This window comes from Limulus polyphemus, unplaced genomic scaffold (genome assembly GCF_000517525.1).
Source record: "Limulus polyphemus unplaced genomic scaffold, Limulus_polyphemus-2.1.2 Scaffold1406, whole genome shotgun sequence".
Classification (NCBI taxonomy): domain Eukaryota; kingdom Metazoa; phylum Arthropoda; class Merostomata; order Xiphosura; family Limulidae; genus Limulus; species Limulus polyphemus.
The window spans coordinates 32,192-43,150 of NW_013667016.1; positions in this window are offsets into that span (position 1 = coordinate 32,192).

A 10,959-nucleotide genomic window follows, 5' to 3' on the forward strand; every position below is an offset into this window, starting at 1 on the left:
ACGCTACTGAACATTAAACCTTCTTTGGAAACGGCTTGAAAAATGCACGCTTAAAGAATAACTGATAAAAGGTAATAAATACTGATACCGAATATTACATTATTTGAAATGATTTTAAAATTCAAATTCAAAAAGAAGAATCATCACCAGCAAGCTGAGCTCCTGTGTATTTATATACTATTAATCTCTTAGTAAGCATTTTAATAACCTAAATATTTCTGTAGCAAGGACAGTTTTTAGCAATTAAATGCTGAAAACTTACATGAAATATGTGTATGTATTAAGACGACTAAAACTACTGATACAGTTTAAGTATTAATATAAATACCGACGGAACAATAAGTCGAAACGTTATTTGTTAATACAGATACCAAAATAATTGTAAAGCGAAACGTTCGTGCGTTAATACAAATATCAAAATGCTTGTAAAGCAAAACGTTGTGTGTTAATGTGAATCTTTGTTGGTTTTGCAGCAAATATTTTTTCTATGATTTTGGTCATTACATTTTGACCAAGACAGAGAAAGCATAGTGGCCGTTCTGTTGAGGCTAAATCTGCGACCCCAGTGGCTCAGGGTAAGTCTGAAAACTTTTAACGCTATAAACCGGGTTTCGATATTCGTGGTGGGCATAACACAAATTGTGTAGGTTTGTGCTTAAAAACCAACCAACCAAACAAAAGAAAAAAAACAGACTAAAAATGGACTTAATCATAATAAATCAATCATATGATCAGGAACTACTTACCAAGAATAATCACTGTTGGCCTTTTGCTTTCCAAGCTAAGATAAAAAGTGGACCTGTATGAGATTTGTGGTAAAATTAAATTGAACAAACTCAGACACTAATTCTAAGATAAAAAAAGGCATAAAAATTACAGAAAATAAAATACACTGTAATTACGCTTTAGCAGATAACGTTTAATATCGTTTACTAGTTAAAAATTGTAGTACTTACGATACAAAAGTGTTCAACTGGATAATATTAAACATATCAACTAATATAGTTGATTTCTTTGTTGTTAAGCAACACAATGGGCTATCTGTGCTGTGCTCACCACGAGTATTGAAACCAGAGTTTTACCTCGTAAGCATTCAGACTTACCGCTGTACCACTGGGAGGGGGGGGGGATCAGTTGAAAAATAATGATTGATTAATAGTGATATTTTTGTCGAATTTGTTCAAACATTTGTTCGATCAGTTATTATTTTAAAAGTTTTCAAACGTTTTTAATATTTAGTTTATTCTTAATGATTAGTTAATTCGTATAATTAAATGATGAAAATGAAGTTACCTAAATGACATTAGTTATTATATTTGAGGTGAAATATTTTTTAAAGGATTTTATCGAAACTTCATGGAACTAGGAGTGTAGGATGGTTAATGTGTCTATATTCTGAATATGAAGATTCATGATTCGCATCTGGTTGCTAAAAAAAAAAAAAATCTCATTTTATATTTTTTAACTTTGTTTTTCATGTCTAAAAAGATATTTTCTTCAAATATTATTTTGAAACACTTTTTTACCAGTAGATGGCAGCACGTTTGAATTAAAGCTTGAAACTTGTTTTTGATTGTATTTTTCTCAGCCTGTATAAAAATAATAAATAAACGTTTTGTACCACTAGATGACACTGTCTATAAATTACATCAAGAGCAAATTGAAAAGTTAGAATGATTACATTTGTTACAAAAATAAAACCTGAAAAAAAAGAAACATATTTAAAAGTGCTTTTCGTTCATTTTATTTGATAATTTTCGCACAAAACTACACAAGGGTTAGCCATCCTAATTTTCAATTGATAAACTAAAAGTAAAATAACTAGTCCTCAGTACACACAGTTCTTCGGCTGCTCTTGCCTGACCAACTAGTGGGACTTCACCATTACTTTTATAGTACACCCACTGACCCAAAGTGCGAACACGCACTGGTAACATTATGATATTTTTTTAAATTGTTATGTAAATATATTTTATAATATTATCATCAAATAACTTAGATTAAACCATACTGTATATTTAGAAAAATACAGATTTTTATGTCTTAACTCCGTAAGTAAGTCCGTAGTCTTATCGGAAGACCCTACTTTGATTCCAACACCAGTTCGGATATAATCAGTGTTATATTTTGTATGGCTATTCAAAAATGTTATCGATACTGTTAAGATGTGACCTCATTTCATATATCAGAGGTTCATTAACGAAACAAAAATTTTCAAAACTGTATTTACAAATAAATAAAAAGAAACCTACATTGAATTTTGAGATAAACGCAGAGTTGATATAATTAAAGTATTTAGGAAGTCAGAAACATGCACAAAATTGTTAAAAGTTTGCAAATACAGATATTAAAGGGGAAAAAACAAACACAAATGAAGAAACTAGTCGGCTTTTACTTTTCGTTGATTTCAACTTGCTGTGGTGAAGGAGAATCCTTTAAAGATAAAAAAGACCAAAATCAAGCGAGAGAGTTAACAATCAGGAGACGAAAACCAAGATACAGTCGCCAATAGACAGATGATCTATTTTTAAAATTAGTCAGAGCCTTAGTGCGGTATCCCATAAGTCATAAGGCTACATACAATAGGCTACGAACAATTTTAAACCGTCACAAGCCAGTTCGTAGAGGTTTGTGTATCACCTGTTTAAATAGTGTGCCTTCGTAAAAGTCTATGTACAAAGACATACAGCAAAATAGAGACTTCAGAACGAAGGTTGTTCTGTGTGATCTTTACCTTCTTAAAAGGATTACTTCGTATTAACAACCTTGAGACACCCAGTCAACACGGATGTGATTATCTAGTTGCAGAAACTGAATGGAAATTTAGAAAAGTTATCAGAACACACCTGAATAGAGATATATCCTACATTGTTTACTTTATACTCCTGAAGACGAATAGCCAACTAAGCACAGCGCTCGAGTTCCTGAGTCTTTTGAAATATACTATTTAAAGAAGGGTGAAATTAGTAGCTATTTCAACTACGGAAAGGTAAGCCTTCAAGACTGAGGACACGTAATAAGTAGCTCTCCATGTCTTTACTCATCACATTTATAGCAGCATATCAAACGTTAGCGGTCGAATTGTTCGAGATGTACAAACACTCAAGTATTAATTCCAGGGAGGCAGAGAGCACATAACGTATACGTCATTATTATATCACTGAATAACGCTTAATGCTAGTATGACATTCACCTTACTTTTCTGTGATTATAATCGCAGAAAGAAATCTCGTTTAATAAATACAAAATTGTTCATGTAATAAATAATAATTGTTTATGTAATAAATACATAACTGTTCATGTAATAAATACACAATTGTTCATGTAATAAATAAATAACTGTTTATGTAATAAATACATAACTGTTTGCTCCCCAGTAGCTCAGTTATAAGTCTGCAGACTTATACTACTAAAAACCGAGTTTCGATACCAGTGGTGGGCAGAGCACAGATAGCACTTTGTGTAGCTTTGTGCTTAATATCAAACAACAACAACAGCACCATAACTATTCATGTAATATATACACAATTGTTAATGTAATTTTTACAAAACTTGCACATAATTTCCATAAAAAGTTGGTGGTTTTTTTGACACGTTGTTAATTTGTAGCCAAGAATTTGAAGATTTTGGTCTTCGAACTTTGTTTCTAGCTAATACATGACGATCCGTCTTGATTACGGACTTTAACTGCTTGCAGTTGTAAGGTTATGCGACCTGGAGTTAATGGTGTTGTATTGAGGTCCGCGATAACAGCACAACTTTCCTATTATTTAGTAACTGAAAGGATCAGCTGCCATAAAACACTAATTAAAACGATTTCTGTGTAGCAATCACATTTAGACTACTGGTTGAGATACTAATTACAACCATCTCAGTGCAGTAATCTCAATTAGATTTCTGGGTGAGATAAAAATATACTTTGAATTATTTAAAGCGACGGACACAAGTCTACTGAAGTGATTAAATAATTAAAAACTTATTCAACGATCCTCATTCTCCAATACTTGACGCTTATCTATGAACACATAATGCCCCAAATGATCAATACCTTTCCCAGTCTTGTGCAAGCAGCCTTACGTTTCTCACGCAGCTATACATATATTTAACTGTATTTGTATCACCCACAAACATGGACAACCCCTTGAACATTCTAGTATTCACAAGTAATTTATATCACCCACGAACATAGACAACACCTTGAACATTTTAGGATTCACAAGTACGCGCACTAAGAGCATCAAAGGGCAGATGTAACAATGTGGAGAATAATCCTAAATTTTCAACATCTAGTAAGTTCCAGAATAGACAGCAGTAAACTGGTTAACTTGGTTGGTTGTTTGGCGTTTATTGGTGCAAAGCAACTAGGCTATCTGCGCCAAACTGGTTACGTAAAAAATGCTGGTAAAAATTTCAATTTTGAAATGAAGGACTATAGGGCAAGAATTTAGTAAAGATCACTCACCACCAGCTCTTGGACACTTTCTTTGCTCAATTACTGGAACTGGACCTTCACTCTTACAACGCCCCACGCCCCTGAAGTACGGAATAATATTTCAGTTTATTTGGTTATTGCTATTTTTGGTGGTAACGGAATTCGAATGCTGAACCCGGAAGTCCCAAGTCCGATACGCTAAATATTGGCCAACTTTCTAAGATGTGAGAGAGGGCTATTTCTGAATATGACGTTAAGAATCATTAAGTGATTTCTATTGTATTTCGAAAGGTTTTATTTTCCTGAAGTGTTTGATTTAAAATTTTTTAACAATCCAAAACATTATTTGTTAGAAAATAGTGACTATTTAATACAGTTGTGTATTTCCGGTAAATATATAAACAAACATATTATCAGTTGTGGTTAGCATGGATAATACCAAAGGTGGTCAGTTAAGCTAGGGACTTCGCATCCCAGGATGGACCATGGTCAGACATAAAGACATCCTGAAGGCTAACCTCAAGATGGACTTCAAGACGTGGGAAACATCATCCTGGATAGACGCAAGTGGAGAAGTTAATTTCAAAAAGCATCTCCCACATTTGAAGAATATAAAGAAATAAATACTATTTTTATATATTTTTCTAATTTCTGAAAATGCACAAGATTAAAAATGTAGTGTTAAAAATATAATAGGCCTAACATAATGTCTTATGACATATATAATTAATTATATCATGCTTCACCAGCTTCAAAAAAGGCTTCCCCCACATGACAATTGTTGATGTATCAAGTGGGCCCGGCATGGCCAGGTGGTCAGGGAGCTCGACTCGCAATCTGCGAGTCGCGGGTTCGAATCCCCGTCGCTCACTCTTTCAGCCGTGGGGGCGTTATAGTATGACGGTCAATCCCACTATTCATTGGTAAAAGAGTAGCCCAAGAGCTGGGGGTGGGTGGTGATAACTAGCTGTCTTCCCTCTAGTCTTACACTGCTAAATTATGGACGGCTAGCGCAGATAGACCTCGTGTAGCTTTGCGCGAAATGCAAAAAACAAACAAGTATCAAGTGACCTGTATAAATAGTATTCCGATCACCAGAGTCTTTGTTGTATCTCAGCCAGCCTGACGAATTCTGGATTTAATGAAACGCATCATCGACAATGTATATAATGAACACAGAATAATTGAAATACTATTATTATATAGTCTTCTAATTCTTGAAAATTCGTAAGAGACTAGATTATAAATGCAGTGTTAAAAACAGCATAGGCTTAACAATAATGTCTTATGACGAATATACTTAATATCTGAACCCAGGTCAAACATTATGAGAGATACTATTATTTTTATATTGAAAGTATTTATTTATTTTACCGCAGCATGCGTGGCCTAGTGATTGGCGTGCTTGAACTATCACTTCAAGAGCTCATGGCTCACAGCGCGATGCCTCAAAAAATCGCACCTTTCATTTCGGGACTGTAAGAGTGGTCCAAGAGTTGGCGATGGGTACTGTTGATTAGCTGCTTTCTTTCTAATCTATTAGACCAAAATTAGTGACTGCTATGCGCAGACAGCCCTTTATATAGCTTTTTTTTTATATTTTTTTGTATATCTTTGTATGTTTTTGTATAGCTCTGTATATCTTTGTATAGTTTTGAGCGAAAATTATGAAACAAAAACCTAAGTGTTTACCGCAGGATTCGAACCTAGAATTTTAGCATCATAAGTTTTGAATCTTACCGCAGAGACGTTGGTGAGCTCTACGTGACAAAATATTGTTTCTTAGAATGTTTTAAAATCACGTGCGACATATTGTTAGGTTTCTAGGCGCTTAATAAATTGTCACAAAATTCAGATATGAAAAGTGTAGTCACCTCTAACCATGTGAGTTATGCACATGAGCACATCACTAAAAGTATGCTTTTTTAAATTACTCAAATGTTTTGAAGGTTTCTGATACTTCTTTTATCTTCTAGTAGTATCCGAAGGAAGAACATCGGGTGTTTGTGAAAGACGTAAAACTCAAATAGTGAATTTTTGATGTATATTTCTTCTTTCAGATCCAGACAATAAAAAAAAAATGCCGTAATAACTATTTATACAAAGTTCACGATAACAGTGAATCTTGTACAACGTTTTTTTCCGTTGTTAAAGTTATTAACATATCACCAAGATATCCTTCAACCTTGAAAATAAAAGTGAAACTAATTCTCTTGTCAGTGTCAAAGCTGTTGAAAAACTATGATATCAGTTCTTCCTGGCAAGCATCCAAAGCCAGTGGTAAGAAAACAACACATACTGAATCAGGGATTACCTTTTTTTTCCCTCTTCATCATGTCTTTGTTTTATACCCTCAATTTATAAAACCTAGGTATTGGAGACAAGCCATTAGCCAATCGGCCACCAAAGTATTGGTGGATAACACAGCTCTGGTCAAAGGAGGAGTTCGTTTCGATTTATTTGGAAATTTATATCAATTTTTTTTAAAAAGATAGCGGATTAATTGGTTTTAGATGAAACTAATAAACATGTACACACCTGTCCAGTGACGGAATGAGTTGGTAAGTAATTTCCAATGACAACAATCTACAGTTTCCGTTTTCACTGATCTATTTCACTTTTCTCGTCACAGGTCTCGTTGGAAGAAGAAACTACGAGATCTAGTATATGAATTATGGGACAACATTTCATGACCCTAGTAGTACAGTGTTAACTTTAACAGAAGCATGATTAGAGGAATAAGTATTTAATTATACTACACTGTATTGATTATACTTTAACACTGATTATAGCGCTATTTAATGAATGGAATTTTTAAGTTATTTACTGGCACTATATAATGATTGTGTCATGACACTTTCCTAACACTATATGATTACTGTGTCACGACTCTTTCCTGACACCATGTAATTACTGTGTCACGACTCTTTCCTGACACTATATAATGATTGTGTCACGACACTTTCCTGACATTGTGTAATTACTGTGTCACGACACTTTCCTGACACTATGTAATTACTGTGTCACGACTCTTTCCTGTTAATATATGATTGTGTCACGATACCTGGCGCATAGCACTAGGCCAACATTAATTTTCTGACTATTTTAAAACAAAATCAGGCACTAAGATTACATTATTATAAGACATTTGTGAAAACTACGTATATATGTTTGTAAACGAACACAATAAATGCACAAGGTTTCTCTCCTGGATACTGGACATGAATAAACTGAGGTTGATGAATGACCGTCATAAACGGTCATCTTACGCAAGGTGCTATTGTCGAGCACGGGCATCGAAACACGTTTTTAGCACGTGAGCACTCAAGCTTACAGCCTACGCCTCTCCATCTCCCCCATGATACCTTGAAGAGCTATGTAGTAAAGCTTAAGAAATATAGTAAAAATACTATTGATAGGCGAAAGAAAAACTGAATTTTCCCTCCAAATTCAAAAAGAAAATAGAAGTAAATATTTCATATAGTCATTCACTCTAAATAATATGTGAGGGATCGTATGTGTAAATGAAATATGTACTCACTCATTCTTGCCCCCAGTGGCACAGCGGTATGTCTGCGGACTTACAACGCTAAAAATCGGGTTTCGATACCGTGGTGGGCAGAGCACAGATAGCCTATTGTGTAGTCATCCACTCTAAATAATATGTGAGGGATCATATGTGTAAATGAAATATGTACTCACTCATTCTTGCCCCCCAGTGGCACAGCGGTATGTCTACGGACTTACAACGCTAGAATCCGGGTTTTGATACCCGTGGTGGGCAGAGCACAGATAGCCCATTGTATAACTTTGTGCTTAACTTCAAAGAAACAAAAACAAACACTCATTCTAACTAATACGCATGTGCTAATAACATAAAATAACTGAAGTAATTTACATAAAAGAAGATCCTGTTTTTACTGTAACAATTCTTGATAATTTTGTGTAGTATTTAATAATATTAACTATTAAAAATGTGAAACAAAAACTCTAATAAGTTACATTGTTGAAAACCCAAATGATTAAATGGACTACATTGGACCAAAATGATTATAGTTTATTAAACATTCTGCAAAATCTAATTAACTTTGATATTATACAATTTTTATCCCCCCAGTGGTAAGCCTGAAGACTCATACCTCTAAAAACCGGGTTTCGATACCCGTGGTGGGCACAGAACACATGTCCCATTGTGTAGTTTTGTGTTTAACAACAAACAAACAACCAAATTATACCAATGTTACATAAAAATAACGTAATGTTATCACTGCGTGAAAAAAAGTTATTAGATGTGAAAATAAATTCTTGAAATATAAAAAACATGAAACCAAACCGTTTTTTATTTTTATTTGTTTGCAAGCATTATGTTTGTGTATTAGACGTCTCACTGTTTTCTCTTTCCAGTTCAGCAGGACGTACGCTAGTGATATGATTGTTAAGTCTTGGATTAGTATAATCAATTAAACTGCCCATATTTTGTTTACTTGTTGTTAAGCACAAAGTTGCACAATGGGCTATATGTGCTGTGCCCATCACGGGTATCAAAACCCGGTATTTTGCGTTAGTAGTCTTCAGACTGGGGTGCAGATTGTCTATATATCTGAACGTCATAGTAAATAAGTCTGAATTGAAGACATTTTTTTAATTAAATATAAATTAGCAATAATTAAAACCCCCAGAGTTCCAACAGCGTGCAAGAATTTTCTTATTTTTTTAAAAAACATCTAAGTCATTGTGAAAACAGAAACAAATAAGATATTCCATATGTTTTGTACAACAAGTTTTACAATTAGGTAATTCAATTTTTGCTGTTAAATAAACCGACAAATAACTTAAAAACTCTAACCAGGTCGTTCAAAAGAATTGATATATTCAGAGAATCGTGAAATTAATCGTGTTTACTAAAATCGCATTATTTGCTTCACTTAAGGTTTCGTGATCATGTTAAAAGATCTCATTATTCTTCAATGTTCAAAGTGAATGTATGTTATTGTCAACATCTGTCAGTTTATTCAGTGTTTTGCTTATCAAGCTGTTTTATACCAGTATTTATTGCAGAGCTATTACGACTATCTGTCGTCGTCTCTAACTTTGACGTACTGATCAGAGGAAAGGCAGTTTGGCGTCGACCCGAACTTTGACGTACTGATCAGAGGAGAAGGCAGTCTGTCGTCGTCTCTAACTTTGACCTACTGATCAGAGAGAAGGCAGTCTGGCGTCGCCCCGAACTTTGACCTACTGATCAGAGAGAAGGCAGTCTGGCGTCGTCTCTAACTTTGACGTACTGATCAGAGGGAACGCATGCAGTCAGCAGCTTCTTACCACCCACCATCCACGCTAAAGGATTGACTGTCACTCCTAAAACGTACCAGTAGCTTAAAGTGCGGGAATATTTTGTGGTAACGCACGGATTCGAACACAGCGACGAAATTCAGAGCTCTACCACAGGTCAAGGATTTTTATGTAGTTATAGATTTGTATATAAATTGAGTAATTCTAAAAATGTAACAACTTTTTCAACTACAATATATTTGTTTTTGTTTATAGCAAAGCCATATTGATCTATCTGCCGTGTTAACCGCGGGAAATCGAACCCCGATTTTTAGTGTTATAAGTGAGTAAACTTACCGCTGACTTATCGGAGGACCAACTTTAGAGAAATATCTAGTTATATAACCTGCAACAGATTTTTGTATAGAAGTTGTTTTTTAGCATACAGCTAGACAATGTGCTATCTGCGATTAGTCCACCGCGCGAAATCGAACCCCGAATTTTAGCTTTGTAAATCCATAAATTTTCCGTTGACCCACTAAGACACACAATGGGCTACATACGTTCTGTCCACCGAGGGGAATCAAGCCCGGCATTTAACGTAATAAGTCCATAAATTCACCACTGACACACTGGGAGAAAACAAAATTTGGTTTGACTGCATAGTCATAGAAACCTTAGTTTCACTTTGCTTTATAAGGTCACAGTTTTTTACAATGTTTTAGTGATCTACATTCAGATTCTACATCAAAAATCTCTTGGTAGAATTTTGTAGATTTTCGAAAGCACCAATTTTAATGTAGTAATAGGTCAAACCTGAGAAACATTATTAGTACTCTCACACTGTCATTTATCTATATTATTGAGTTTCGAATTAAGTTTTTAATTATAACTCAAATATCCAATAGAAATTTATATTTTATCTAATAAAAAACTATGAAGATTTAACTAGAAATATCTTATTTATTTATAGCTTGAAGCGAGATAGCTGATAATTTTACTAATAATTTGTATTTTAGCAGCATTTTAAAAATGTTGTGAAGCAACAACTTTTAATCCACGTTTGATAACGACAATAAATAATTTATTAGTTTATTTTGAAAACAACATTTATGAACTAAGTTAACGAAGAAGAGATTTAGATAAATTTCAGACACATATATATATATATTTAAACCTAGAAATTCATTTACGAATACGTGTTTCAGTTGTTGTTTTTTTTTCAGTCTTTCCTATAACTATTCTTTTTGTCTTTT